The 26294-nt window shown below is 42.1% G+C and overlaps 1 protein-coding gene across 2 annotated transcripts in view; it reads right to left on the bottom strand.

Moving 5' to 3' along the window:
• The window catches only part of Adgrl2 (adhesion G protein-coupled receptor L2), a 619706-nt gene that overhangs the window by 230680 nt on the left and 362732 nt on the right, over nt 1–26294 (bottom strand). The window lies entirely within an intron of this gene.

Consider the following 26294-nt stretch of genomic DNA (forward strand, 5'->3'; position numbering starts at 1 on the left):
CTCAGAGGTGGGCTGACACTGAGGAAGGAATTCACTGAGAATATCAAAGGAAGTTGCCTTTTCTACCTGCCTCTTGTAATCATCTTTCTTAACTGCCTCCATGAAACCCAGCCTAAGCCCACATGTAGCCCTGGTTGACTTGGAACACTCTGTGTAGACCAGCCTGGCCTCGAACTCACAGAGATGACACCCACCTCTCTCTCTAGAGCACTGTCACCCCTGACTGTGGCAATCAGGTGACTCCTGACTGATTCTTGCCGACTGACTCACACCTCTCCAAACTCTTCTTCACAATGAGAGGTCTGAGAGGAGAATGAATGGCCCTATTACAGCAGTACAGCAGGTGCTGGACAGAAGGAAGTCAGCTGACTAGGTATCTATGTTTAGGATTCTTCAGGACCAGAGGTCCTTGCTTTCATGTGGCTAAACTAAAAACAGAGAAAAATAAATCATTGATAAGTTGATTGTTTTACTTAAGAGAGTGAAATATCCATCCTAAGATAGATCATGACACCTACTTTATTTCAGTTTGAGACCTGTTGTTGACTTCTAGTTTAGTTCAACTATTCCTGCATTCTCTACCCAAAAGTTCTAAGTTATGTTTCATAAGCATGAAGCTTTACAGTTAGTTAATTAGTTAGTTAGTTAGTTAGTTAGTTAGTTAGGTTTTTTGAGACAGGGTTTCTCTGTGTAGCTTTGGCTGTCCTGGAACTTGATCTGTAACAGGTTGGCCTTGAACTCAGAGATCTACCTGCCTCTGCCTCCAGAGTGCTGGGATTAAAGGCATGCACCACCACTACCTGGCTACATTTTTTTATTTACTATCTTCAAAAGACCCCAGACTTTCAAGTGTCATTGTCCCAATGCTGGCTTAAGATGACTCAGCTGTTGCTGTAGTTGGTTGTCTCATTGCTCTGGGATTTTGCTGAAGGAATTAAGTTTAAAGGATCTGTTAGTTCTCATTTCTTTTACCACTGCCTTGGTCATTACATGTAAGCGATACGTAACACGTGAAGTATTAATAATGGTTTGGCAGAACTCTAAAACTAGCTGAATTAAAGGAGCTTGCCCCCTCACACACTTCTCCGACAAGGATAATTTCACCTATATTTATTGTCAAGCTAGTCATCTGATTTTTTTTTTTTTTTTACAGCTGGCATACCTAGAGATTTTAGGGAATACATCAAAGAGTGCTGTGGGGGAGGATGGCACATTGTGTTCCTTTTACAGTAGTTGGCAGCAGGCCGAATTCCTTGCCTCTGCGTCTACTCTGATCTGCTCCAAGGTTAAAATAAGAAATATGTGATCCACTGCTTGCTTCCTTTAGAAAGCATGAGTTTCTCACAGTCAGTGAAACCTCCGTGCCCCTTGACCATGTAAACATCGATGAGTTGGCTACTGAGAAAATCAAGAGAGACAAGCTAGTGATACTCCAGGGTCTCTGGAGAGCGTATTAGCATCCGACCTCAAATACTTTGATCAGAGCATCTTCTTCTAGACCATAAGCACTGCAGGGCTCTGTCTCTCTCTCTCTTCTGCCCTGGCCTCAAGGGGCTTTGCACAGTGTTAGATACTAGCAAGTGATCGTTAATGAAGGGACGAGCAGGAAGGTGTATAAACATTCCCCACCTTTGGAGAAAATATATTTACTGCTTAGTCAACAGTGATTAATGTTAGGAAAAGTCATCAGAACAAAACTCAGAATCAAAGTGAAACCCAGGCTGCACTGCTCCCAGCTAAAGCAAAGCACCATCAAATGCACAGAGCTGTCAATGTACCTCAGTGGTGGTGGATAGCTCAGCCTGTACAAGGCTCTAAGGTTCGTGAAAATCAATCAATAAATAAGGAAATATAAATGCAGACTAAAGCATTTGTGAAATTAGGTAATAACTGGCCATACACACACACACAAAGATACACAGAGAGACACAATTCATGTGCACTGCAGATCATAACAAAATTAAAAATGGACATGAACACAATATATCTGTTGTAGTAAAAATTATAGAGTCTTTGAGGCCAGCCTGGTCTACAGAGCAAGTTCTGGGACAGCCAGAGCTACACAGAGAAAACTTGGCCAACAACAACAACAACAACAATGTTTTGAAAAAGGAAAGAGACACCATGTAAAAAATGGTTTTTGGTCATTTTTTAAAATATATATATATATATATATATATATATATATATATATCCTAAAGCTGGAGTTACAGGTGGTGGTTCTGATCCACCCCATGTTGGGTCTGAGAATCAAATTCTGGCCCTCTGCAAGAGTAGCCAAGTGCTCTTAACTGCTGGCCCAATGGAAAATACTTTTTCTTGAATGCAGGTAACAAAAAAACACTTAAACAAGAAAACATGATATAGTATACATGCCAGTGTTCTAAGAGTGTGTTAAACATAGCACACAGGCTCATTTCTGTCAATAATAACCTTGAGCCCTTCCAGGAGGGAGGCTGGCCCGGATAATGACTTCCTAAAGTCAAATTATTGTACTTGCCCACACAGGCCTTCTTAGTCATTGTTCACAGCAAAGCCACCTGTGAGTGCGCTGTGGAGGAAGTCGTAATAAGTAGACTGTTCGACTGCATCTTGGGGAAATATAATTTTGCCCTACCTGCATCATGGAAGGATAATTGTGATACCTTAGACGGGGTTTCCTCTAAAATCACAGGTTCTGCCTCTATACCTTAGGAGCGGAGAGAAACAAGCCAATCAATATGCTGTAAGGACAAGGAACAACACAAACCTGCGGCTCTCTAAATCCTCAGGGTAGGAGGGGCCTGCAAGAAGACTACATTCTTTTAGGCCGGTGGCTCTGGCTTAGCTTGAAGCAGGAAGGACTGTGTGTTAACTACACAAATGACACTTCACACATTTTGAACTAGAGTAGGTGCTCTTATAATTAGGAAATCGAAAATTTGTGCACAAATCTCTTCCCTGTATAGTCGAAAGCTCAGCCTCTGTAGACATGGGAGAAATAAAGTGGTGGGGTAAAGTGGTGTAACTTACATAAGGAGGCACCACTCTATGCTACCATGGAATCCTTCAGCCTCATTTTCTGCATTTTATGGATCTTCTACCTAGAAATGTTTGGGGACCACAGAGGCAGGCAATTGCTTGAGTCTGTGGTGACAGTTGTGGCTTCCAGGGATCTTAGGATTAAAGAGCATATGGATAGATGTGACACCCATAGGTGGCTCTGTGCTAGACGCTCACTGAAGAGAAAGGTCAGTCCTATGAGCCATTACATGTGCTTCTACAACTCAGAGACAAATCTGTACAACAGAAATGATGAAACCCAGCATGGCTTTTTAAATGCTCGTTTTTTAAAGACACAGCATTTTTATGTCCTAAAAAACAAACAAACAAACAAACAAAAACAAGAACAAAAAACAAATCCTAAACAACACTAGGAAGATTAAGCCCATAAATTAAATGAGAGAGAAAATGGCTTCAGCTTACCCTATAACAGAGTTTAATTACATTAAAATCAAACAGAGAAAATACAAAAATAATAATCATGAAATACAAAGAAAAACAGAGGGAACACAGACACATCAGATCCCTAGTTCAGATTAATAATTTTGCTATTGTAGTTTTTTTGTTTGCTTTAGAGGGTGTCTCATGTGGCACAGGGTAGCTACAAATTCACCATGGAGTTGAGGATGACCTTGAACTTCTGATCCCCCAGACTCCCAGTTAAGGCCCCATACTACCGTACCTGGTTTGTGCAATGGTAGGAATGCACACTCTGGCTTCAGTGTGCTGGGCAAGCCTTTTACCCCCTGAGAACATCCCTAGTTCCAGTTTAATGATCTTGCCTCCAATAGAGGGAGCAGATCATAATGGATTCCATTTTTTAAAAATATAAAAAAATTCCTGAAATGCAGCATTGTAGAGGTCGTTCTGTCCGGTCTGGTCCTGCTCTGTTCTGTTCCATTTGTCCTGTCCTGTCCTGTCCTGTCCTGTCCTGTCCTGTCCTGTTCTGTTTTGGTTTTCCCAGAGTCAGATTAGATTTTTTTTCATGGGTGGTGGATACCGTAAGAAAGCAGCTACTAAAATTTCTACATATAGATGTCTAGTAGAATATAACTGCAAAGAGGGGTCTTATATTTAGACCAAAAACATGAAAGTTTTTTTTGCTTTGTTCTTAAAATTGCTTCTATGGAATCAGAAATGCCTGGCAAAGGCTAAATAAATAAATAAATAAATTTAAAAATAAACACAGAAAATCTTAGCATTAGAATTAAAACTGGTGTGTTTAGAGACCCTTGTTTATTCCATAAATAATTTCAAAAAACAGTAATGACTGGAAGATTATTTGAGATTATATATTCCTTGGGTCTTTGAATTACTGCCACGCAGTAGGAAGCCCTTTCTGGCTCTGGTACATCAGTGTCTACCAAATGCAGACTTTGTGACATGGCCCTTTAGGGGAGGTTACAACCCTTGTATGTTTTTGAAAGCCAGACCCATGTCAGTGAACATTGGCCTGTATTTGAACATCATGATCCTTCCCTGCCATCAGAGTACTTTGGACTTGAGGCTGAGGAGAGAAAGCCATGCTTAAGGAAAAATGGACCTGATTCCCTTTCTCTGGCGAACTTGAAATATGAGTACAGGTTATTAGGGCTATACAGTCCAAAGCCGTACTAAAGCAGAGAGAGTAGAACCGTGAGCACCCAGAGGGAGACCGAGCAGGAGCAAGTACCAGAGAAGGGCTGAGATATGGAAGAGAGCAACCATTCTGGAGAGATTGCCCCAGAAAGCGTTCTCGTCAGTGACCTGGTCACTGCTCCTCCAAGATCTGCCTGGAGTGCCCACCTTCAGTTTTCTAATTCTGAGTTTTCATTTTTGGTTTCTTTTTGTTTTTCTTTGTTTGTGGGGGAAGCCGTGAGGTGCTGGGATAAACCCCAGAGTCTTGAGCTCCGCCTCTTACCTCCCAAGCAATTGCATAATAATTTGAAGTTTTGCTTAAGTACTAGACTATGGGATGAATTGAGGACACGGAGGAAAGGGAAGATTTTACTGAAGGATGAAAAGAGTTACATATTAGGGAAAGGAATAGCTACATTTCTCTTTCTGGGTTGCCTATTTGGAAATTTGTTAAAATATAAATTCATAAGAATATGTACGTATGTATGTGTGTGTGTGTATGTATGTATGTATGTATGTATGTATGTATGTTAGGAACTGGACCCAGGGGCCTCATACATGTTAGACAGGAGATCTAGCCTCATACATGTTAGATAGGAACTCTAGCATTGTGTCATGAAACAGGGTCTTATTTAGTTGCAGGCATGCTGTGAACTAACTCTGTAGCCTAAGGAGGTCTGATTCTCTTTCCTCAGCCTCCCCTGGCTGTTCATATCTCAGGACACACTGATGAGATAAAAGATGGCCAGTAACTTCTCTAGGTCACATGGATTTTAGTAGACTAGAGTCCGACTCCAAGCATGGAACTAGATTGTGTTTCGTCAAAACTTTAAAGTTCTGAGACACTCAGCCAAAACTCAAAGCTTTGAGTTTCCTTAATGTATAGAAACTGTTTTTGCCTAAATACCCATGATTTGACACAACTTGTATCCAAGAGGAATAAGTTAAAATAAATTTGTAATGAGGTACTATGATGTCTACAACGCTAAAGATAAATCAAAACTCTTCGAGTTGATGAAGATTTTAAAGAAACGAGTTCACCTCATGCTCGCCTGCCTGAAATTTGAAGGGAAATGCACCAATATGCACTCAAGAAGTACTTAATGAATGTATCCCAGATGTTAGATACTGTTCCAGGCTCTGATATTCGGCAGCAAATAAAATCCCTGACAGAATGCTCAGGGATTCCCATGCCCTTTAACAGAAGAGTTGTCCTTTTCAGGTGTTTATTGTGTCCTTGCGATAGAACACCACTTGGTCATTAGACAGGCTATTCTTAAAGAACACACAGCCAGAAGACACTAAGGAATCACTGCAGTGGGTCTCCCTCTCTCCCTCGTAGGAAAAACACAGAAAAGGAAAGAAGTGTAGCTCAGTGTTTCAGCAGGCGCTTGACCTGTGAGAGGCCCAGGACTCAATTCCAAGAACCAAAAACCCATTGCCAAAAGAACTTGTTAGTAATAGTGATACCAGACACATTGAACAAAGCCCAAGGTAGTCATTTCTATATGCTGGCATTGCTCTTATTTGTCTATATTTACTTGTTTGATTTTTAAAGACAGGGTCTCAGATAAGCCTTGCTGTCCTCAAACTCACCATGAAGTTCTGTAGCCAGGGATGGCCCAGGAAGAGCACCAAGGCAGGATTATCATTGTATGTGTTTGATGCTAGCAGGGCCTCCAAGATTATTATTAGTTTGTCTTCAGCTGAGTCCATTGTAGTGAGAATGCATTAACTTAAATTTGGTCTCATCTATCGTGTTTTAGGGTTAGGGTTAGGAATATTAGGGTTAAGGTTAGGGATAGAGATTTTCTTTGAAAAGCACAGGCTGGGTGTTGAGCTTAGTGACGAGTTAAAGGGCACCCATAGCACTGGCACTCAGGAGATAGAGCTTAGAACTCAGGAGCCAAGAGCCTGGACTACTTAGTGGGAGCCATCAACAGTCTGTTAGCCTGGCACACATAGGGAGACCTTCCCCCACACCCTCCACAAAGAGTGTTTGAGGATAGACATGAATCAGTAAAGGCAGTAGATGCCGAACAGAAGCCCACAATGGCACATCATACAGACCCAGCTACCTGTCCCTACGATCCCTTCTACCTCCATTTTAACTAAGGAATAACAAAGCAACAGAAAAATTGGATGTTACATGATGTGAACCATATTGCAGGAAGTTCACCCATCCCTTCAAGCGCTGTTAGCATCTCATGGTTGGAGGACTTAGAGGAGTGTGCGCTATGTTATGTTTAGCACTTTTTGGCATCTACATGTCCCCAAAGTAGAACTGACTTCCCAAACAATCCCCCATGCTATGAACTCAGTGGACTTTCTCTACAACTCAAACTCTAGAACTACATATACAATCATGTCTATTTCACTCGAAGTTAAATAACCCAGAATAAAAGTTTACCTTAGCTACAGTGGGCACATTTCAAGCAACAGCAGCCCTGGATGATGAGTGTAGTGGCTTCAGTGCTGCGTGACTCAGATAACGGCCCTCATCCCAGAAGGTTCTCTTGAGCCAAACTGTGGAGCTCCTGTAAAACTCAGAGCTTCCCACACGGATGAGTGTTAACTGAAGGACTTCCAACTCAGCTCAGGTCAGCAAGAACCAGGCCTGTGGCTTTGGAAAGCCGGGGGGGGGGGGGGGGGGGGGGGGCGGGGAGATGCTCTCCTGGCTGCTGAAACCATAGACAACAGAGGAAGACTGGAGGAAGACTGCATCCTCCTGAGCTGACATCACCTGAGTGCCAGACAGAGAGGAAAGACCTTTGACTGCAATGACTGAAGATTGTATCTGTAAGTTATAAGAGCTTACACTGTCCCCTCATTACTAAAGATAACACGGGTCTGTTCTGTGGTTCTAATGTACAAATGGGGGAATAGTTACAGAGTTTAACATGCATGAATCGAAAAGAAGTTTAATGGTCTGTCTTTAATATCACTTGTTTTTGAGTCTCTTCTGTTTTCCTGACTCTGTTTTTTTAGTTCAATTTTGATTGACTGTCAACGATCTGTCGTTGGGCGACGGGGGTTCATATAACACATGCCCAATTAAATTCTTGTACTGATTTACATTTCTATTCATATGTAAATCTTGGGGAACTTCTCCCCCACAGCCATTGGGCATTTCAGTTCACTAGATTTCCTTTATTGGTGTTAAAGTACCTTTTGGTGAAGCCTACTTTTATCTTGTGACTGCACGAAACAGGTCTTTATGTTGAGTAGTCGTCATTAATTTATTTATATTTCTGAAGAATGAACCTAGGGTCTCAGGCATGCTAAGTAAGAATTTTACTGAGCTATAGTCATTGTCTTTTTAAATTTGGAATTTGGACAGGGCCTCATTAAGTTGCTGAAGTGGCCTTGAACTTACTGTCTAGCCATCCTAGACCTTGAACCGTGTAATCTTCCTGCCTTGGCCTCATGGCTAGCTGGAACTACAAATTTGTATTCTTTTGTTCAGACTAGAGTTGTACGATTTATGTCATTGCCTAAAGGAATTTGAACATAGCTAAAATTGTGGAATATCACATTTAATCCCCCCCCCTCCTTTTTCCATTTGTATCTACTACAAACTATTTTGATGGTCAGGGAAACACTTAAATGATTTAGCGTCAATGGCTGGACCAAATGTAAAGAACCAGCTTGCTGGGATTAAATAAATCCTGCTTTCATTTCAGTGAAGGCCGGTCCAACTATGTTTTCCAAGCATTTGTCAAGCAGCAAGGAGAAGCATGGGCCCTAAGCTGAATTCTCCGCTTTCACTCCGATGGTCTCAGAGGCAAGGCTGTCTGCGTAGGCCTGTCATGATATTTCCGTAACAAAGCACAGTGGACAAAAAGGGAAATGCCAAGAAAATAGATTTGTTTCTGCAGATGGCAGGAGAAGGGATGGGGTACCTGGACACGTTTCATGACATAGTTCACCACATCCCATTCTCTCTGCTGTTCAGTCTTTCATAGGCCAGAAGGTAGAAGATTGCCTGTTTGCAGGAGACTCCCTCAGGAATCGGTGTGAGATGTTCAGATGCACTTGGAGTCAGCGTGCTGACAATGATCAGGAAAAAAAAAGATGAACCCCACAAGCATCTGGGCTGCGTACAAAGAGCCATCACATCTCAGACTCGGGAGTGATAGATGACCCACCTGGAAAATCGCATTTAGCTTGGATAAGCTCGATTCCAGAAGTACAGGGACCGTTGGAGAGAGTTAAGAGAAAACTGTTTTGAATGATGAGGTGACTGGGGAGGTGAGGTTGGGAAAGGGGCTTGGAAGGAAAGATTAAAGCAACTGTCTGAGGAACTTTTAAGATTTGACATGATAAGGGCCAACAAATATTTGAGCATAGCAAATACCAGAGAGACATTATTTGGATAATGCTAGAAACCATAGAAAGAAAGCAATCCTGCAAATAGTAACAATCTGCCAATGTAGGGGGTGGAGAGGAAAATTTAAAAAAAAAAAAAAATCTAGTGACTCTGGAATATTCTCTTGAGAATTTAAGCCACTTTAATTCACATCCTATTTGTTACAAACTACAAAGAAAGCCCTGGGTGTTGGGAAAGGGTGATTAGAAGGGATGGGTGGTGGATTATGTTACTAGAACATTCTCTCCTGCTTCGTATTTCTATAAATCTATTAACTATGAAACACTAATTTATGTTGAACCTTGCAGTACAGTGAGGCTTAAAGCAAACTTTGAAAGAAACCATTATTTCACAGCTTGCCCTTGGATCCCTGACAGTCACAGGGGAGAAGTCAGTTTTTAATCTGTGGTTTTCCAAAAACAATTCAATTAAAAATAATAATAAAAAAATTCTGCCCATAAGGGTTAATAGTTACAGAGGTGTCCAGCTGATATTCAATCGCAGAACCTCAAATGTTCTTTTCATTAAGCCTCTGGTGTTAGGGTGGTTTTTTTTTTTTCCCCTAGCTAAACCAAGATAATTGTTTTGGGGCTAATTTCTGAGGCTATTTAATAACACCTCCTGCTAGACATTCCATGTAAACTCAGCAAGTAGATGCATCCGGAGTAATAGAAAAATACGTGTGCTCATTTTATAGCTCAAGTTCATACTTTCCTTTACAAAAGAGAGCTTGCTGTTCGAAAGTGGCAACTGCCTCCCTGACTATGCTAGGGAAGATTGGATTGGGAGACCAGCTGACGACGCAGGAAAGGCCCCACTCCGGCAGCATTTGTATGTAATTTCCATCAGTTCAGATATCTGTAGATAATGAAATGGATACAAAACACTTGATAGGTTTTTTTTTTTTTTTTTTTTCAGTCAGCAAAATAATGAACAGGGTACCCAAAAGACACTGTAATACACTTTGACACTGGGTCACTCATATAAATGGGCTTTGTGTGTCTTCTTTCTTTTCTTTAGGTTTTTCTTTTCTTTTCGATACTGTGTTTTGATGGCTTACGGCTCTACAGGTCATGACTAAAGTGTGAACACGGGCCGCAAACACGCTCATCACACTTGGAGTTTCTTTAAGGGAAAAACTTTGCATTATGCTTCCTTAAGAAAATATTACCCATCCTTTGGAAGCCCTGCTATTCTTTCATCTTGAAGGAAAAGCAACAAACATTGTCTACCCTCTTGGCAGGGCCAGGAGGGTATGTATGCTTTCGTAATCAACTAACCACAACATTAAAATTATGTAGATGGACCTGCGATTACTCTTTTGTGTAATTTGTGATGACATGTAAGGGTAAACGTATGTTTTTGAAATGCTGGCCTCTAGAGAACATATGTTTTCGGGTTTTGCAAATCCACGTTTCTCAGCAATAGTCAATGACTATAACAGAAACAGGGAAAATGCTCTGTGGGGCAGCACAGAAAATGTGTCCTTCTCATTCGGCTACTGTCATTTCAGCTCCATATATTGTCCTGTGAAATTCCCATTTGTGTCGATGGATAATCCAGGCACTGGGAAGAGGAAACCCAAGACTCTCACAACAGTGACAGAAATCTCCAAGCGAAGCAAGAATGTGAACCAAGTATGCATTTTAAACCTGAGGTATTGTGGCGATCTATTATCCTGCTATCCAGCTGAACCTCAGGCCTGTGTGTTCATGTGTACCCGGGGATGACTAACACACGTGGGATATTCCCTTTGGTATGTTTAATAATTTTAGTCAAAATAGGAAACGTACCTACAGTTCACCTCATGCCAAATCAAACAAGATTAGTCACATGACCCATGTCTCGCTGATAGATGAATTCTGACGGGGAAATGTCAAAACATGACGCATGGCTTTTGATTTGCAGTTGGTCTGCAGGGAGCCGTGGTGTGGCTCTCTCCAAAGGAGAAAACCCCCTGGCTAGGGGCTCCCTGGAAACTTCTATAAGAATTCATACATAACTGGCCCCCAGCTGTCATTTTTAAAATGGCCTCTTCTCTTGGAGTATCCAAACATGTTCCAGTGACCTCGGACAGGCCATTTCAGCCTTCGATTTGGGAAGTTGTGATAACTCAGAGTGACAGCCAGAAATGGAAGAAGAAGAATGACAAGGAGGAACAGGGTGGGGGTGGAGGGAGCAAGGCCTACACTTATTGTAAGGCCACTAAGGCTTCCACAGACCACTCTCATCATCTGCAAGTCATATCTGGTACAGGCCTCCCACAGCCCTGTGAGGTAACTCTGTTGTCCCTATTTCAAAGGGAAGACTTAGGACCTTGTGTGAGTGTGTTGTGTGTGTTTGAGTGTGTGTGTGTGTGTGTGTGTGTGTGTGTGTGTGTGTGAGTGAGTGTGTTGTGTGTGTGTGTGTGTGTGTTTGAGTGTGTGTGTGTGTGTGTGTGTGTGTGTGTGGTGTCTAGAGGTTGAGTACCTTCCACAGCAGATGACCTTATCATTTTAAGACAGGGTTTTTCACTGAAACTGAAGCTCACTGTGTTTATAGACTGACTGATCAGTTAACCTATGAGCTCTAGAGTCTTCTGTGTCTTCCTGCCCTCCAGAAGACGGGTGACAGGTGGACACTGCACCTGTCTTCTACATGGGGTGCTGAGGATGGAATGCTCATTCTCATGGTCTTATGGTAAGAACCATTGCCCTGCCCTCTTTTGTTGAAAGTCAAATGCTACGTAAGAAGTTGGACTTGAATCCATTCTTGATGACTTCAGACATGGCCCTTCTCACTCTTTTAACACCACAAAATGATGATTTTTTTTCTCTGTGTTTGTTTGTTTGTTTGTTGAATGACCTGTTTGGTCAAATGTTTATAGCACTTATTTTACAGAAGAAAAATTAAACGATGTTTTTCCTACACTGACTAATTTTAGAAAATAAATCTGGTCAAAAGCAAGGAAAGCAAGTCCTAAAAATTAAAAACTAATGCCACAGCTACAGTTGCCTGTGTGTAAATCCACTGCAGAGGGACAGAGAACAAAACAGAACAGAGAGGAAGACTGAGAGATGCAGGTTAAAAACTGGGAGGAGAGAAGTCTCGCATCAAAGAAAAACAAACAAAAGAAATTACAAGCTTTTCTTTTATTGGAAAGAAACGAAGACTTAGGATATATTGAAATAGAAGCACCTGTAAAAGAAGAAAGCAAGCAAGCCCAAACCTGTATGTGGAGGGAGGTGGAGTCGGTATCTGTCACAATTATGTAAAAGTGTCTCTAACTAATACAACAGCATTCTTTTCGAAACACTCAAGCATGCAAGAGATTTCTCAGAATTTCTACTCTGAATCAGTAAGTTTTATGTCACGTTCATTAATTTTTAATATCGAGTGAGTTTCCTAAACCCTCATTATTCCCTTCCAGACTTTTGTGTGAGAATTCTGTTTCATTGTGTATAAAAATATATCAAAAGGATGCGGATATTTTAATCTTAGCTTTAAATTTCGAAGAAAACTATTTCTTTGGTATTAAACATACTTAGGGGCATTCTCCCTTTCATTAAGTTTGCTTCCTTTAAAGTGACCAGCCACAAAAGAGACAGAGAGAAACGGGATGGGAGTGGGGGACAGACAGACAGACAGACACAGACCCGGAGAGAGAGACAGAAAGAGACACAGAGACACACACAAAGAAATATAGATCGAGAAGTACATATATTTGTTCATGTGTGTACATGTATACGTGCAGACACGTGTGTGGCCATGCTTATGAAGGCCAGAAGTCAAGCTTAGCTGTTTTCCTTCATCTCTGTACTTTAGTCTTGAGGCAGCTCCTTCACTGAACCTTGAGCCCATGCATTCACCTGGGCTGGGTGGACACTGTCTTTCCTGGATCTGTCTGTCTCTCCCCTCACCGATGTGCTATCCAGTCTGAAGTACTGGTTTACATAAGCACCAGTTTCAGCGCACTTCACCCACTGAGCCACTTCTCCAGATGCCTGCCTAGTCAATGTGTCCAAGCAACACGTTGTTGTTGTTGTTGTTGTTGTTGTTGTTGTTGTTGGTGGTGGTGGTGGTGTGTGTGTGTGTGTGTGTGTGTGTGTGTGTGTGTGTGTGTGTGTGTATTTATTATTTAGAAGTTTGAGGGAGTTTAGTAATGTTTGCCTAACAATAAGGTAGCCATTTGGTCCGGTTATCTGGCACAATCTAGTTTATGTCTCTTGCTCTGGCACTATTAGTGATAGTACCTGTTTTCACTGTTAAAAGTATCTAAGTTTAGCCAAGAAATTGTGTAGTTACATAGACCCACCCTTAAGGAACCATGAGAGTCAGGGATCTGAGGTGACAAAGCCTGCAGAATTTCCCCATCTTCTGTCATTCAACTTACTGTGGAGCCATTAGGCAATTACCTGTCTACTCTGAAGCCAATTTTGCCATCAGGAGCATAGGGTTAGTAATAGCTCACAGAGCTGTTGAGATAACAGGGATGCACGGGTGCACGGGTGTTATGTCTGGGTAGGCACACAGATGGGGATCCTATGTCTACGCTGTAAGACTGATGTGCATTTACTCAAGGTGATGGATTTGTGCTTAGTGATCAGCATTTTAGGAGGTTCTAAGAAAACACCCATTAGTCACATCTATCCCTATTGGCACCACCCTACCATGTACCAAAGGAGACTGGTCAGAAACATTACACATAATCCATTTCCCCTCCTCTCTGCTCACACTTACACTCTGGAATGTTGCGTTTGTAGGAGATGCTTAGGTATTTGCCTGGTACCCACAGGAGGAGATGCTTAGGTGTTTGCTACCTACAAGCAAACTAAGCAGGCTAGGATGGCCTGGGGACACCAAGCCCCAAGGATATGTGCATTTCCACCGCCCCAGACCTGGGACCATATATATATATATGTATATCATGTAACTGTTTTTTTTTTTTTTTTAAAGAGGTACTGAGAAGCAAATTCAGATCCAAAAACTTATATGAGAAGCACTTGTCAGCTGAGTGTCTCCCAGCCCTGGCATATTTTGTCATGTCTTGGCCTCTTGTTTGTAAAATATGGGAATATTCTTATACTTGTCTGAGTTTTATGTGTTAAATGTGACAATATCTGTTAGGCCTCCGAGCCAGGTGACATGAATTCACCCCACACCACTCATGTCTTTGTTTCTTGGTGTCGGCTAAAATGGTTCATGACACTGTCGGGTGGCACTGACGAAGACCGGCTTGCATTTGTTTCTACTGAAACAGGGAGCAAGATGTGCAGCAAGCGGGTGACACCTGTTTTCCTCCATCTGAGTGTCCTCAAAACACATTAAGAAACCTTGCTCGCCTGTCCAGTTTTCTCTTCCAAATTCCCACAGCCACTCAACTTTGAGTGGACATGGTTTATTAATGAGCTTCCCCGACTAGGCATACATGGTTTTGGAATCCATCTTTTCTCAGGAACCATGTACGTGAGTTCTCCTTAGACTTTAGGAAAAGCATTAGTGATGTGGTGTGAGAAATGGCATTCCTAGGTCCAGGGTCAACTCAGCCAGGTGTTTGCTAGCCTGGCTCTGCACGTAGGTGTCCTTCACTATCCATGCAGGCGTGTTCTCTAGGAAATGCTGTGACTGCAGATACAGTACAGCCATACCTCACTGGCCTAGGATATACAAAACTCTGGTCTGAATCCTGGTCTCACTACCATCCAAAACCACACCACCAACAAAAATATGTAAACATCTACAATCCCACCACTCAGGAGTTGAGGCAGTAGGATTGTTGTGAGTTTCTAATTAGCCTAGGCTACATAGGTGAGTTGCAGACTGTGTAAGTCGGGTTTCCCTCCTAAGAATCCCCTAAGGAGGCCATGTTATCTCCATCACTACATTCACAGAAAAGTACTGACACATCCCACTCTTTCTCTTCCTTGGGCTTGGAATTTCTGGAGCAGGGATTCACTGTCGAGACAGCAGGCCTCTGGGTACCCTTAGACCATTGGGCATGGTGCAAACTAAAATCTGTTTTCAAAATAAAACTAAGACACTATTTGCCTTTTTCACAGTGTTGGCATTTGTACTGAAGGTGGGAGGGTTTGATGTACAAAACCACTAGAATGTCAGCAACATTAAGGCAGTGGTACCTAGCATACCACAGTATTACAGTCAGCATTTGCCCTTCCCTCCTACTTGTAGAAAAACAAAACGAAACAAAACAAACCACTGACTTCCACTAAGATTTTTTTAAAGAATGATGAAAACTAATATAAAATCCAAATCCCTGAATATGTATCATTAATGTTACTTATGACAAAAGGAAAATGCACCCAAAATGTAGTTCAACATCCGGGAAGATGGCTCAGTGGGAAAAAGAACTACCTATGCAAGTGTACAGACCTGAGTCCAAATCCCCAACCTCTAAGTAAAACAGAGGAGCATGACTACACATTCCTGTGACCCCAGCACGTGCAGCAGAGACAGGAAGTTCCTGGAGCTTTCTGGCCAGCCTAGCTACAAGCTTTATGTTCAGAGAGAGACAGGAGTACACCCTCACACTCGAGTGCATGCATTACATATGCACACACATACACATATGAGCAGTTCAATTTTAGCAGAAATCTGTCTTGCTAAAAACACTTGTGAACTGTTAGTGTCAGGGGCTGAACTCGATGTCCCTCCCGTGGATGCCATTTCTACTTCAGGAGCAGCTGACAGACAGACACACTATGGTGGGCTTGTGTGCTTTGCAGAGATATTCTGTAACAAATGAGTAAACGAGCTAGTCACTGCAAGGAAGACACCCAATGAGACATGTTGCCAATGATAAGACATAAACATCTGGATAAAAATCATAACCTAATGGAAGATATGAATCTGTCTGGTGATCTTGATCCTTTTCCGAATCCTAGAGATGGGCTCTTCTGATACACTCAGTACTGATATTCACAGAGGTGTTCCTTGCTAGATGTGCAAAATGGTGGCATTTAGGAAACTCTGTATGTCAGTGAAACCGTATTTTCCAAATAAGCAGCTCCTGGTGTCTCAGAATCCTGCATGTAATCTATGGGGAAATACTCGTTTCAAATGTAAGATTTATCAAAGCATTTTCCTATAATCAAGTTTTAACAGTTGTTTTCTGCATGTGGATGTGACTGTATGTGAGTAGGAACACATGAATGTGGCGTGCTTGGAGTCGAGAAGAGAGCATCGGATCTCCTAGGGATGCAGTCATAGGTAGCTGTGAACCACCTGAGGGTGCTTGGAACTGAACTCTAATTGTCTGTAAGAGCAGCAAGTGCTTTCAACGGCGGCATCATCTCTCTGGCCGTAACATCATAGCTGTAAAACTCAACATGGTTTCAAATCCCATCTTGCAATGGAATGAATCTAATATAGAAAGTTCATTACTGAACAGAGAATTATGTTTCCTTGAAAAAGCCATTAAAATTCTCTTTCCTTTCCTAGCTATTCATGGACAGCCCTTTTCTTTATATGTATTGAACACAACACTGCACTATGGCAGATTGGCCTAGAAGGGAATAGGAGACATTAGCTCCCTCAACTCACGCATCAGACATATTCACAAAATATTTAAGTAGCATCACTTCTCTAGATAGTTTTCTATTTTAGACATGTGCTTATTTTTCTTTTTTAAAAAATGTGTCTTATGAGGCTAGCAAGATAGACCAGCAGATCTGGTCTTTGCCTTTGCCACCTGAAAAGTGAGCTTAGCAACTTGAATTTGATCCCAAGAACTCAAGGAAAGCTACAGGGAGAGAAATGACCCTACGTGGTTGTCCTCTGGCCTCCAAGTGAGTGTCACAGCATGTGCACACATGTAATAACAATATCCTAAATTACATTTTATAATGAGTCATGTAAAATGGGTTTGTCAGGACTCTGGATGAGTTAGCAGTGGCTCATGCATTCACAATAATAATAAATTAAAATCTATAATGTATCACATGAAATGGGTTGATTGTGACTCTTTTCAGTTGAATTAGTAATTATGTATTTAGTTCTTTTTCAGTTATAATTTCCAATGTGATCCATATTTAAGGGTATAACCCACATAAAGAGAAACTCTTTGGCTCCTGGATACTTTTTTAATATGTGAGACAGGTCTCATGTAGTCTAGGTTAGCTAGGTCTTTAGTCTTTTGATCCTGTTGGTTCTGTCTCCCAAGTATTGGGGTAACAACCATACACCAGGACACCTAGTGTATGGAGTACTGGTCCTCATACCTGATGGGTAAGCATTCACCATTTCCTCGGGCCCCTCCATAACTTCAGAAAATAGAAAAGGCATTATGTTAGATAACTGTGCTTCGGAAGGGAGCTCCTTTTCTTCTTCTATCTGAGATGCCTGGTTCTCCTGAGTTGCTTCCCAGGTGTTTATTTAGCAATGAGTTCATAATAAGAAGCAAGAATTTTATATAATCCCTGAAGAATCTGATACTGTAGCAGAAAATATCTTGATATAAAATAAACTATGTATCAATTAAGAGACAAAGTTTAAAATTTTCCTAGTGCTATTCCTGCTTCATAATTTCTGACCTTAAAACAGACAAGGAAGGTTTGGTTGTGACTCTTTAACTAACTACCCACTAGCATTCACAGAGAAAAACTGCTAGTTACACCATGAATTATGTGTCAGTTACATGACAGGAGCAGAGCACCGGTTTGTTTCTCATAAAACCTATGTTGTGACATTCATATCTTTAAGCTTACTTATTAAGTATCAATCTATAAATCTGACAATTCCCAGGACCTTTTCTAGATTTTTTTTTTTAAAGCTGGGCCTGATGGACCCAGCCTGTAATCCTGGCTGGGTTAAGAAGCTGGTGCAAGAAGATCAAAAGTACAAAGTCTGCTTAGACTGTAGAGTGAGTTCAAGGTCAGCCTGGGTAACAAACGGAGGGGCCGGGAAGCCATCAGGCACATAGGATGTCCTGGCCTCAAGTACTGCAAAGGAGAAAACAAAAGAGGATTTGAAAGTTGTGTTTGACTTTCCACTTTTCAGTCCTGTGGATAAAATCCAGGGTCTCAGGTATGCTAGGCAAACCGCATACAGTACAGCACCAAACTCATCAACTATGTTTGAAGATTGTATTATGGTTGTGATGTAAGGAAGTTCAATGTCTACTCATTCCAGTTTCCTATAGCAACGCTTTGAGTTCCTCTTAGCCTCGGAGGGAGATGGAGAGGAGGGTATTGGGTACTGGAGTAGAGAAACTAAGTTTCTCCTAACTCACTGCCTAAACTCTCATAGAAACAAGAAACACATTAACTGTGCTCTCTCCTTTTAACTTAAACCCCACTGGTATTTTCTTCTTTCCTTTGCTAGTACTTTTCTGCTTTCTGCAAACCACGCTAACTTCTGACGGGAGACTAGCTGGTGGTAACTTTGTGAAGGGACACATGTGATCATGGACACCGTGAAGATGCAGTGCAACTTTTAATCCCACTGAACAGAGGGGAAGACAAGTCTCAGCCTACCAAGCAAGGCTCACCTTGGATTTGTGCTTTCTTAATAGGATTTAACAATTTTTGGAGAATATGAAATACTTATGCCTCTTCCTGTTGATAGGATTTACATTAAATGAAATTTAGTATGTAGACAGAAAAACAAAGAAACAAATAAAAAATGGAAAAAAAAAAAAAAAAAGACTCTACAAGCACACAAACAGCCTGGGTGCTCCAGTTATCTGTGAGACTGTATTCTGGTGAGAGGCCTTCAAGGCCTTCCCAGAAGGCAGCTGTTCTTTTCCCTGTCCTCTTGGAGAATCACAAGCTTGTCTACTGAGAACTGACAGTGGAATTCTGCCAGGCCAGGTAATTTTTAATAATAATTTCAATCTCTGAGCCTCTCCAAGTTTGCACAAGCCCAACCCCAACCCTCAGCCTCTGCAGAAATATTTAGGTGAAATTCAGAAATAAAATGAGGTCACATGATAGACATCTAAGGGGCGTATTCCAATTTTTATGATTCAAAATATTAAGCAGTTCTCCCAAGTTACAGTCTAGTGTATAATTTAAATGCAAACAACAGCATATGTAATTTTCCTCTGTTCTAAAGCACCAAGGAGAATAAACGTGTGCTAAAGTGTTTCTGCCCACATCACTCTCTGTACACTGGTTAAACAATCAGCACTTCTGCAGATGCGCACAAGAACATCAGGAGCGCTCCTGCTTCCTCCATCCAGACAAGTCATGCTGTTCTGGCAGCACACACACATAATGGAAACAAAATTGCCTTAAATAATCAAAATACACAAAGGCACTTTTTTCCCCCCTGAGTGATTGGAAATAACCCTGACAAATGCTTGCATTTGGTAAATTATGAGCCAGCCAAGTTACGTTTGCATAAATATAATGAAAAACATTTTTTAAAGAATTTAGTGAGCATATAAAGCAAGGCATTCTCTTGGTAATGAATTTCTTTGACAGATAAACCAACAACCATGCAGGGCAACTTTATGAAGGTGCCTCCCTGTGTGTTTATCAGGGGAGGGAGCGGGAGAACACACACACACACACACACACACACAGAGGAGAGAGAGATTATACCTACATTATAAACAGAAACAAAATTGCACAGCACTGCATACATGTCAGGAAGTCTCACAACTGAAGAGAGAGAAGGAGCCTAGACTCAGGACAGAAGAACACAAAGGCTGTGCGAAGCCACGCTATCAACATGGCGTGCAGATCATTCATATTCCTCAGACATCACTCTCTGATCACCAAGATTACCTAGCACATCAACACATAATTATATTCTCTTCCAGCCATCTAGACACCATACCTCAGCTGCACGTGTAAGCCAGCCTCGGTGTCTAGGTGAAGCCAATTTGTGTGTGGTTAATAAAAATGTATTTGAATAGGAGAGAAAATAATTTCCTTCTCCCAGGTAATATGGTGCGATTTGCTTCCTGGCTGCGGTGAATGCACAGAGCATCAAATATGTGGATGCCAAAGGAAACAGATACATTCAGAATAAAAGGCTGAAGGGAGGACAGGCACGCATTTAGAAATGTCTATATTCACACATTCTTAAGCTAGGCACAATAAGGCAAGGAAACTGAGCGTTTAATTTGCTCCCTAAGTAGGCAAACAACTCTTAAGAACTCTGTAGCCTTTCATGGTAGCCAGGACTGGGGAAATACAAAAGGGATATGTCTGAAGGCTTTCCCAAACAGGCTAGTCATGTGACACAAGAATTTGTGCTAAGGGCTATGTCAAAGACTGGCCCCCTCCTAAAAGATAAAGTGGATCAGGAACAATGGGTGGAGTGCAGGTAACTTTCTTAGGGGGAAATTCTCCCGATTCCAAAGCATTGAATAGGAGGAAGTCCCTGCCTGTCATTTACAGCCTGAGTCATGGACCATCATCCACTCTTCCCCATTATCCGCCACCCACCTTTAGTTGATAGAGGAAGTGTGAGGTGGAGAGAAACCAGGACAACAAGCCTCCAGGTGGACAAATGGGGTGGAGGCCAAATCGATCCATCTTGCCTCCCTCTGAGGCTGCCTACTCTCTTCTAGTCCTGTCTCTGAGACTGAGCTCCCAGAAAGCACACTGCTGCTCCAGTTCCAGTTTTCAGAGGGAGTAGAGATGACAGGCAAGCCCTAAGACCAGCATCTGCCTTCTCTTCCCATGAAAGAAACTCGCCTTCGCTGACTCTCTCCTGAAAGTCATGGTGACTAAGCCATTATGACATCCAGTCTGTGCCTCCTGCTTGCCCGCTCGCTGATCAGGCCCTCCTGGAAACTGCCCATCCCTTGCCCTTTTCCTTCAGTGGACATTCCCAGTTTCCTTTTGAACCTATAAGCACAATGCCACCCTCCAACCTCCTCCCAGTCTCTACGCCTAGGATCTAAGTTGGCCTTCTACCTCGGCAGAGAGAGAACTACGTGTCTACTCTTTGGGCCACTGACCTGGAAATGGATTTTGAACTATATCCAGCTTTTTCTTTCAAAAGATAGGTACTAGCACGGCCCCAAAACAAAGATGTCCAAACTGAATTATGTTCTCTCCCATGTTTACACTCCTGTATCTCTCCTTTCTTTTATTTTTTTGTTTAGTCAGGATCTTACTATGTTGCCCTGCCTAGCCTAGAATTTGATATGTAGATCAGGATGACCTCAACTTCCTTTCATGCCTCAACTTTCCACTCCATGCTGGAGCTAAAGACGTGAACCATTAAGATCACCCTCTTTCCTCTTTTTAAAATATGTTATCACCAAGTTTTAAAAGCTTAAAGTCAGATATGACAACTTCCCTGTCTCTTTCAACACTCGTTGGCAAATCACAACTCCCTTTCTCTTCTGGGGAATTTCAACCCCTTTGTGCCTCCTCCTCAGCTTCCTCTCTCAATAACCTCTCCAATGTTCTTTAGGGCTTCTCTTCATCCAAAGAGATCCACATATTGCTGCCACTAAAATCTTTGTGAAATCCAGTTTTGGTCATGTTTACATGTGTTTTCATAGTTAAATGCATTTACTCCAGATATTTGCTTTGCCAATATTTTGCTTTTCCCTATGGAAGAAACATCTTTTCTGTTAGTTTCTCACTGTTTTCTCTTGGTGTCTTTGCATAGAGTGTCTGGGTCTAAGAGGTTTACCTTCCCATAGAGAAGAGGAACACAAGAAAGGCCTGACATCTTTACCGTCAAATCCCCCACCAAACTGATGCTCAAGGTTCTTTGATTTTTTGGTTACAGTGATTCTATTGTCTAAAGATCCTTAACGTTCCCCCATTGGCTACAAGCTATAAACTCCATTTTCAGGTAAACAGAGCCCTGAGATTCAGGATCTGGAAAAGGTTTGGAAGAGAAGAGCACACAATGAAGACCAGTGGGGGGTGGGGGAGGGGATTTAAAAGAAGCAGCAGTAGTTTCTGGGGGATCTTGGTTCAGAGTTAATATCCTAGTACTTGAGATGTGGAAATAGGGGTATCAGGCATTCAAGGTCAGCCGGGGATACTTATCAAGATGGAGGCCAACCTGGGGTACATAAGACCTTGCAAGAAGCAGCCAGCAGCGGATAACCAGCACTCCCATACCATTTTCTCCTGTTCTTCCGCCTACCATGTACAATCATCCACTCAAACAGCATTCCCTCTCTCAGTCTCATAAGAGTCTGTGTCCCGGTTATGCCAAGTTGAAGCCTGCCACACCCAGAGTATGCCCAGGGCCCACTAGCATACATTTAAATGAATGATGTCCTCCACTTCTATCTTTAGACAGCCAAACCGGAACAGCTACTAGCTAAGGGTCTGAATGCCCGCACGTATCCTAAATGTTAATGGTCATCCCAGGCATGTAGAGCAGAAGTCAGGGAGGAAGAGCCTGCTCTCCTTATCAGTGGTCTATGGCTGTTTTCAGCAGTTTCTTACAGCCTGCTGGTGTCCTATTCACAGCGTCCCACCCAGGGGGCCGTGAGTCAACAGAAATCTGGGACACGTAAGGGGGAAGGCATGTTACTAAAGGAAGAGCTGGAACAGCTGCCCGCAGGACATCCCCTGTGATCCTGTAAGTAGACTCAATTCCTGCGGCAAAGTCAGTGGTGACCAGGAGAAAGGCCAGCAAGGTAGAGCTTCCTTAAGACAAATCTTATGTCCCTATGTCCTTTGCTTCATATATCCATTCCCTTTCCCACAATCCATGCCTTGTAGTTGGCAAGACTAGCAATTGATAAAACCCTTTTGCGCACTGGGAAGGGAAGGTGAGACACGTAAGGCCCCACTGGCTAATTGCAAATTCCATCTCAGTTCTCACCTTACTGTGGCAGAAGGGCAGCTCTGAGAGGAACTTTCCATCTCTTCCTCTTCCCACCCAATTTCATTTGGAATGGTTGTAAATTGCAGTGTCTTCTCTTCTGTGGGAAGCTAAAGTCCTTTTAATGATGGTGTGATGTCCACCTTCCCTCGATTCCCAGGAGATGACTTCATCAGTGTCCTCAATTAGATCAAAGGTGTCCTCACAACTCTCTTCACCCCCATCTCACACTGTCTCTGTCATGACTCCTCTCTCTCTCTCTCTCTCTCTCTCTCTCTCTCTCTCTCTCTCTTTCTTTCTTTCTTTCTCTCTCTGCATCACAGGAACAAGACAAACTGCTTTGTAGGTACCTTGGCTCACTGCTCTCTCCCCAAGTTCAGCCCCATTAGTGATACACCTCCCTGTTAATTGCTATTGAATCGGTAGATTTTTTTCTCCTTGTCATCTCCTGTGACAGATGAAGTCACACTGTCTTTTTTTGTTTGTTTGTTTCTTTGTTTTTCTGTCTACATACTAAATTTTATTTAATGTAAATTCTATCAACAGGAAGAGGCATTGTATAAGTATTGTATATTCTCCAAAATTGTTAAATCCTATTAAGAAAGTACAAATCAAAGGTGAGCCTTGCTTGGTAGGCTGAGACTTGTCTTCCCCTCTGTTCAGTGGGATTTCTGTTGTTAGCCAAAGTTGGTAGTACCTTTCTACTGTTTCTAGGGGATTAAAAGGATTGCAGGTTCAAGGCCAGCCCAGGTCTGGCAATTTAATGAGAAAAGAACAGAACAGAGGACACTGACAACTTACATGAGATGTCCTTATGTAAGTCCTGATAATGAAAACACATGACTAGGGTATCAGAAAGCGGTTCTGCAGACACAGACAGCACTTGCTATGCAAGGCTGAGGTCGGGAGTTCAAATCCTGATCCTGAGCGCTCCTGTGAAATGCTGAGTAGGTCCAGGGGCTGCCCATGATCCCCTCACTCAGAAGGTAGAGCTGAGAGATTCTTGGAACAAGCTCGCTAGCCTGGCTAGGTGGAACTGGAAAGCTCTAGGTTCGGTGAGAGACCTTGCCTTAATAAACACAATGGAGAGCAACTGAAGAAGATACTCAATGTTAACTTAGGGCTTCTGCATGCATGCATACACAAAAGCATACATATCTAGACAACATGTGTGCCCACGTGCATGTGAACATGCATATACACATATATACACATCACATGTGAACACACCAAAACTCTCATAAAATGTATACGTAAAAAGTAAAAGTAATAGAGACTGGAGAGATGGCTCAGTGGTTAAGAGCACTAGTTGTTCTTCCAGAGGTCCTGAGTTCAATTCCCAGCAAGCACATGGTGGCTCATGACCATCTGTAATGGAACCCGATTCTCTCTTCTGGTGCTCATGAAAACAGAGCACTCGGGCACATAAAATCAATAAATAAAACCTTTAAAAATTAAAAGTAACAAGAATAATGGGAACACAGCTGAGTAGTAGACAACAACTCATACAAAAATAGTTAAATATTTAAATTAAAATCCAGTTGCAGGTTTTTTTTAAACACACATATTCTATTAATTACTCTAGATCCACACATATTTTTGCTTTCTGATCATGGGTGTCTGATCATGATAGACTCATGTTGTTTAAGCTCAAGGCATTAGCAACTCATAGTTCTGGAAAACCAGTCTTTCAGATTCTGCCCACCATAAGTCAAGGCTAATGGGCAGAGCCGCACATCCATCTATAGGCTCTGCCTATTTTTGTTTCCCATGGGCTTTTGGGAAATGGTATTTAAAGCTTTCTCTTCAATGTATTTCCCATAAGACTTTTGGGCTTTCCTAATGGATTACTTCATATGCTCATCATAATTTACCTCAAATGTTAAAACAGAGGCATCTCCTTCTGTTCTTATACAAGAACAGGGTTCATTGGTGGAAAATGAGTCAGTCTACCAGGGGGCTCTTGAGAGCTGTTTCATGGAAGGCCACAGGCTCTTTTGTGTAAGGTAGACTTTCTGGGGTAGGAATGCAAACTGTGTTTCCTGGGAAAACCTAGTTGTGAGTCTTCCAAAACAGAAGCGCTGACACAGGGGCTGTGCTGACTTTGCTCGATCCCTTGTGCTGGTGTGTGTGTGGCAGGAAAGGAGCATCATAAGCATTTGCAGATATGTTGGCAAGAAAACTGTGTGGTGTGAGGAGACATGTGGCACTTTAGCACGCACACTAAAACAGTGTTTCCCTCCACCATTTTCTGAAGAAAGTATCCTATACCCTTGGGGTTGTAAATTTAGATAGATTGTCCCTGTAGGGTGTTTTCAAGATGCTGAGGAATGTGGCTTTATCTGTTTTCTGCTGAAATCCAGAGAGCAGAGTGGAGACTCTGCCTCTGGACTTAATTGGGATTAAATACTTGCTCAAGAAAATCAGCCAGGTTTTGGCCTGAAGCCTCTAGACCTGGCTGAGGCTGGCCACATAGACTAGATTCTAAGACAAGGAGGCAGCTTAGCTGTGACCAGTGACTCGTTTCTCCTGGAGTTTAGTTAAAAATTTATACCTGAGTTTAATTAAAAATATACACTTGAATGTTGCTTCACCGTTTGTGAAACACGATCAGGTTGGACAATCCTGTGCAGTGCTGAATATAAGCCCCGCAAAAGCAGGGCAAAGGATCTGAATTCAGCAGTGGATAAATCAGTATCACGGTGACATTTATTGTTTCTGCCTCTGTTTTTTGAAGATCCCCAAACATCCTTTTTTAATCGAGAAGAAAACAAGGTATGTCACTGATGAAAGCACATACATATTTTCGTGCTTATTATTTACAGAAAGAAGAAACAGCTGAACTCTGTTTGCTAACTACAGTGTGATGGGAGCGAGCCTGCAGGCAGTGTGCTGTCCGGGTCTGCTTGCCAGCTCTGTTTAGTCCCAACGTATTAATGAACAAGTGCAAGTATTTGAAGAATCAGCATTTCCGCATTTGCATGCAAACTCTCATGCTGGGTAATTATACACAGAGCTGGCACTCAAATTAATTAAAGCTGATTTCTCTGTGACTCCAAACTGGTCCTATCCCCCCCCCATCGCCCCACTTCATCCTCCTATGAAGTCATCTCTCTACACTCAATGTGACACTTCTGTCTCTGGTATTCTCAGGGACATTGTTTGACAACTGTGAAGCCGGCAACATTTTGGAGAGCTGCTGACAATAGCTGGGTGGTATTATGCTTTCCCCCAAACCCTTTATGGTATACAGATAAAGAACAGCTTCTGAGCATTTGCTTTGTAATTATCTCAAATAATAACGCGGACAAATTATATATATTGTTCCAACGGGTTCCCTCCCTCCTCTTGGATGACTCCACCCACTTGATTGGAGCTTACAAACAATTCATCAAACTTAAAATTTTCGCTTATCTGATGTTAACAAACAATTAGTCTTGATGGGCTCAGTCTTAGTTTTGAAAAGGCTATAACAAATGATGTTTTACTTTCAGAGCTCTGGCTCAGGCCATTC

The sequence above is a fragment of the Arvicanthis niloticus genome, chromosome 4 (genome assembly GCF_011762505.2).
Source record: "Arvicanthis niloticus isolate mArvNil1 chromosome 4, mArvNil1.pat.X, whole genome shotgun sequence".
In the NCBI taxonomy this organism is placed as follows: Eukaryota; Metazoa; Chordata; class Mammalia; order Rodentia; family Muridae; genus Arvicanthis; species Arvicanthis niloticus.